General features: G+C 47.8%; 1 protein-coding gene across 4 annotated transcripts in view; it reads right to left on the reverse strand.

Moving 5' to 3' along the window:
- The window catches only part of PAMR1 (peptidase domain containing associated with muscle regeneration 1), an 85,002-nt gene that overhangs the window by 72,505 nt on the left and 6,871 nt on the right, over positions 1–5,626 (reverse strand). The window lies entirely within an intron of this gene.

Raw genomic sequence — 5,626 nt, forward strand, 5'->3', positions numbered from 1 at the left:
GATCTTGAGCGTGCTTGATCAAGGAGTACAGAACATAAGAATGGATCAGCAAGAGTTCATTTACTTGTGAGTATTCTTTAGGGACATGGGCTATACACCCTAGCAAGAAACCTAGGGTATGTGCAAGTTTGCTGTTAGGTAACTCTTAGAAACCTGGAGAAAGCAATAGCCCATCCCAACCCAAGTGGTAATGCCCGAGATGCCACAGAGATGGTGGGGTTAAATGGCTCAGGGAAGTAGGCATGCTGGATTGGATGGATATATTATGTAAGGGCAGAAGATCCATCAGAGATTTTGTTCCATGGAAGGATACAGAGAACACACTGTTCATCAAGGCCATCAGGAATATGCTGACCACTAAGCCATTCAGTGGTGGCTTTCCTACAGGCTAGGGTTGACTGTAGGAGATAAGTCACAGGACTTGGCCTACTAATAGCCCAGGGAATGATGAGGACTTGAAGAAATAGAGTCCAGGTGATGGTATTTAACTACCATAAAAGGTGGGCCCTACAATTACCCTCAAAACCAGCAGACTTGAAGGGACATCCTAGGGGGCTTAACCCAAAAGGAGTTGTGAAGATGGTTAGTAGAACACATTCTCCTTAGGGAGAAAACAGATAGGTAGACAAGCAGGGTTGCTGCTTAATATAATCAATCAAAAAAAGCAAGAATGATGAGCAGGACGCTGAGGGTGGTAACCCCAACAGTAAGTCATGAACCTTGCTCAATTCCTAGACCTGAGCCAGTTTTCATACCAAGAACTTGTTGGCTATAGAGACGAATGGAAGAACAGCAACATCACGACAAGTATATAATATAATGATTCCTTTGACATTTCCCTAAAAAGACATACAAAGACATGCATATTTCATCACTGCCACCAAGAATGAAATATGATGTCTGTCAGGCCACCCTGGGTTGGGTTCTGGAGACAGAACTTACTCAGATGACTGTGGACTGAGGAGAGAGAAACACCCATACATTCTGAGGATTACTGGACACAAATGACATTGATACCTAGAAACCTGAAATGGCATCATGCCCACCGGTTAGAGGCATATAAGAGCAAGTTAATAAAATGAGTCCTGGCCAAATGCCAAGTTACAATGGGTCCAGTGAGGCCATGGACCCACCTCGTGATCATTTTTTCTGTTCTCCAAATATATAATTGGGATTGACATACTCAGTTGTTGAACTCCTACATGCAATCCTTGGCCCATCATAATAGAAAGGCCGAATAAACGCCTCTGAAACCGCCTTCCCCTTCCCAAGGTAGTGAATCAAAAACCATATCACATTCCTGGGGAATGGTGGAGATTAATGCCACCCTCAAGAATCTTTATGATGCAGCGGCGATGGTCTTTTTCATATCTCCATATTTCAATTTAATTCACCAATCAGGTCCCTGCAGAAAACAGATGGATACTGGTAAAATGGCAGAAGACAATCACATACTCAACCAAGAAGTAGTTCCAATATGGCTGTCGTGTCATTCATGGTATCTTTGCTAGAGCAGCTTAAACATCCCAATCAGAGAAGAGACTCATGTGGAATGGACAATAATTTACAGTACCGTCCTAGGTCTCTGTTAATTCTCCTGCCCTCACAGAAGGAAATCTGGACCATCTGGACATCCTGCAGAATATCACATCGAGTCATTACAGCAGTGACAGAGCAGGGACAGTAAGAGCTGCTAGCACACTGGAGGCCTTGGGAAAGCATCTCACTTCAGGTGGTGGGAGATAAACCCGATGAAGATGCAGAGGCAGAGCACACTGCTGAAGTTTTCAGGGGTCCAGAGATCAGGGGCATGCTGAGAAATACTGTCCAAAGTGAAAGACATATTGCTGCATTTTTCATCACTTCCACCAAGAATGAAATATGATGTCTGTCAGGCCTCCCTGGGTTGGGTTCTGGAGACAACACAGTCAACACCTAGCAATACTATTCCAGCCCATATGCCAGGAAATCTGAAAGGTAGCCAGCTCTGCATGGGGCCTGGAACAAGAAAGGGACCTGCAGTCAGTCCAGGCCCTGGTACAAATAGCTCTGCCATAGATGTGAGGGCGATCTGACTGTGACATCTGTCACCCCATTGATCACCAGGGTTGAATTTGGCTGGTCTGGCTGGCTAGGCAGGTGTCCCCCTCTTTCCTCGCCGATCCATGTGCATCCCTCCCAAAGCTGCATGGTCGGTCAAAGAGGACACCCTTCCCCCCAGAGGAGAGTATTGGTCTTCGGTCAAGAGTAGCTGCACTCCCCTGCTAGAACCTCCAAACGAGCTCTCAAATAGCCCTGCCACTTGAAGCATATGACCCACCAGGCCATCTGTTGTTGGAGATGTCAGTGGTGGGAAAGGATGAAGTAAGGACCTTATAGCAAGCTCCAGTGGGAGAATCACAACACAGACCTCTGGGATTCTAGACCAAGGCCATGTCATCTACAGCATTTGCTTTTGAGGAACATATCCTAGAGTGTTAATGGGCCCTCGTGGACATGGGATATTTGATTCTGTGGTATCAAATGACCATTAATAGATAATTGCCCATCATGAGCTGAGTTCTATCAGACCCTCCAAGTCATAAAGTTACCCGAGACCATAGCAGGCCATCCTAAGATGACACTGGTACATCCAGAATGGATCCCAAGCAGGACCAGAGGGCACAATCAGGCTTCATGAGTAGGAACCCCAGACTCCCATGCCATCCTCCATGGCTGCCCAGTGCCTCTCTCTCCACTTGCACCTACAGCCATTGTGAGGGGCGTTTACCAATACAACAAGCTGAAGGAGAAAAATCCCACATGGAACATCTCGGAGTGTGAGCTCAAATGGAAGTGGATGGTGGGTGCATCAGAGAGCAGACTTGAATGACAGAGCTAAGGAAAGTTTTTCCAGTGGGTAGAGCTCTGAGTGATGCACCAAGTCATCTGCTTTGTGTGGAAGGAAAAGTAGCCTGAAGTGAGAACATATGTAACTCATGGACAGTGGTCAATGGCCTCACCGGCTGATCAGGAGCCTGAAATGAAAAGGACTAAATGAGTGGAGACAAGGAGGCCTAAAGTATAGGCATGTGGTTGGGCATATGGCAGTGGGCACTACGTATGACCAAAAAAATATGATCATGGTAGACAAGAAAGCATCTACCAAGGAAAAGTCACTTAAGTAGACAGTAGAAATGACTCAGCTGGGTGATATTAGCCAGTATTTGCCACCAGCTACCCAAACCTGACATGAGGGGCACATGAACAGAATGGCCATGCTAGCAGAAATAGAGGTCACTTGACACAACAGCCCGGACTGCTGCTTACTGAGCCAATCAACGACTACCACCTCCAAATAACCTGTGAGCAACAAGGCCCAATCCTGAGCCCCTGATATGGCTCTATTCTGATCCAGTAGGACTGGGCCAGGGACCTGAGATTTTATATTTCTAACAAAAACCCAAATAATGCTAATGATGCCAATGATACTATGTATTATAGTTTGAGGAGTAAGAACTTAAAGGAGCAGAAGTTACCGCCTCTAAGGTCATAGGTTGGACTATTGATAGAGGGGAAAGCTCTTTTAACAGACTCTCTAGGAGAGTCACGAAGGTTTTGAGCAAGGACCACTTTTCCCCTTAAGCAGCAGCAGCAGAGAAGTGCTGGCCCTTGAGAGCTGGCACCAACGATTTAGCCTGACTTGATCCCTGGGAACGCTTTTTGGGAATGAAGGGGTTACTCTTTACTAAGGAACTTGAGGTAAGCAACAAGATGAACTGTGCTGCATCTTGAGGGATTTCGGTCTTATAACAAAGTCTTCTCTTTCCTCTGCATTGCTGGCTTGACCTGAGGCCTCAAACTTTCCATCTTGAGTTTCCATGAGCTGCAACAGAATCGTAACCAGGAGAAGTGTGCTACTCTCCAAAGGAGTTAGAGGTTGGAAGGGATCTGGCAGGCACCCTCCTCCCCATAAATCCAAGCCTATGCAACACTATTCCAGCTTCCCTTGGGCTCTGTAAACCTATGTTAGTCCTTCTCCTTCACATTGGGCCTCTCAGGGCCTCCGGACAACCCTAAGTCAGGCTGGACCAGGACCACATTCTCACCGGGCTGCTCACGCATGTCCCTCTGGTGGACTGGGCAAATTTACCTGTGATTTAGCATTGGGCCCCTTTTTTCTTATCATATTTCATTGGAAAATCTGATCTCATTTAAGGTTTGTGTTTCCACTTGTGTGTCTGGGCAGGTGACCAGTGGAATGCAGGCAGGGAAATGTAAACAGTTAATGAAATCTAACAGGGTCCACCCTTTCAGGGATATTCCATGCCTCCAACAAGTCCTGTCTCTCATATTTCCTCCACTGCGCTCTTCCTCCTGGCTATGGCCTGGGTCTGTTCTCCATCACCATGGTGAGCGCCTCAGGGAAACACAGGTGTCTGCAGTCATTAGAAATTCAAATCCACCTGCTGTACTGCGTGCAAGAAGAAGGGCAACTGGGGGTCAGCCGGGATGTGATGGGTGAGGGGTGGCTGTCTGGCCACGAGCCCAGTGGGATTCATAAATCATGCTGGTTTCCAGAGGCAAGGAGCTCTAATGGGAGGCAGGTGAGAGGCCCACCTGCAGCCAGGGGGCTGGATGCTATTACACAGTGGCCCCAGGAGGCCTTGAAGGTGGGCGTCTGTGGTTCCTTACACCCTGGAAGCAATTTATGGCCCACGCCTGCTCTTTCTCTCTGTGTGTCTCTGTACGTCTCCCCTTCCTCTGCTCCGACCCTGTCTCCACTCCCATTTTCTCGGCTTATTTCTTTTTCTTTTGTTTTCCTTTCCTCTCCTCTTCCCCCCTCTTTACGTGCAGTGAAATAAGGCTTAAGAACCTGAGCATGAGGTCAGATGGGCACATCAGCTGTCCTGGGAAAGGGGAGTTTTCAGCACATGGCTGAAGCACATCAGGCCATTTGAAACCCAGGAATCCTGCCTGGAGGGGGCAAATGGGTCAGGGGCCTCCAGTGAAAATACGAAGTGGTCCCATTTTGTCACTGTCCTCTGCTTCCACCCCTTCTCCACTTCAGCATCTGCTCACCTTTTTTGTCACCATGGACTTCCACTCCCCGGTGAGGAGACATTTGGGGCATGCTGGCATTATTTTTGTCCCTCTGGTCACAGGTCATGTGCAACCCACCCAACCTATAGGCTGCTTGCCTCTTAGCATCAGCCCACCCTTCCAAGTCTCAGTGGTCTTAAGGAAATATCAGATATATGTAAGTTCCCCAAACTCCCTAGGTACCAAAGACAGCGAGGCTAGAACTCAGTTCCGTCTTAGCTGCCTGCCCTGGAAAACTTGCCTTTCTCCCTGGGTTCTGCTTCCTTTCAGCAGAGTGAAGGGTTGGACTCTGATCTCTAAGGTTTCTCTCACCTCTAACTTCAGTGGTTTATTCCATATGAATCTGAATTTCTCAGGTCTCCCTGGTCTATAGCCCCAAACAGGTCACCGATTATAGCCATGTCCACACATCACTGGCTTTTGTCCACAGCATCCTAGAGGACATGGGTGCCCCATGAGATCTCAGCCTCTGGTGTCCCTAGTGTCCCCTGGAGATGTCTCCCAGCTGCTCACAAACCATTCAGTTACCAGAGACACAATGCAC

The sequence above is a fragment of the Myotis lucifugus genome, unplaced genomic scaffold, assembly GCF_000147115.1.
Source record: "Myotis lucifugus unplaced genomic scaffold, Myoluc2.0 scaffold_502, whole genome shotgun sequence".
NCBI lineage: Eukaryota > Metazoa > Chordata > Mammalia > Chiroptera > Vespertilionidae > Myotis > Myotis lucifugus.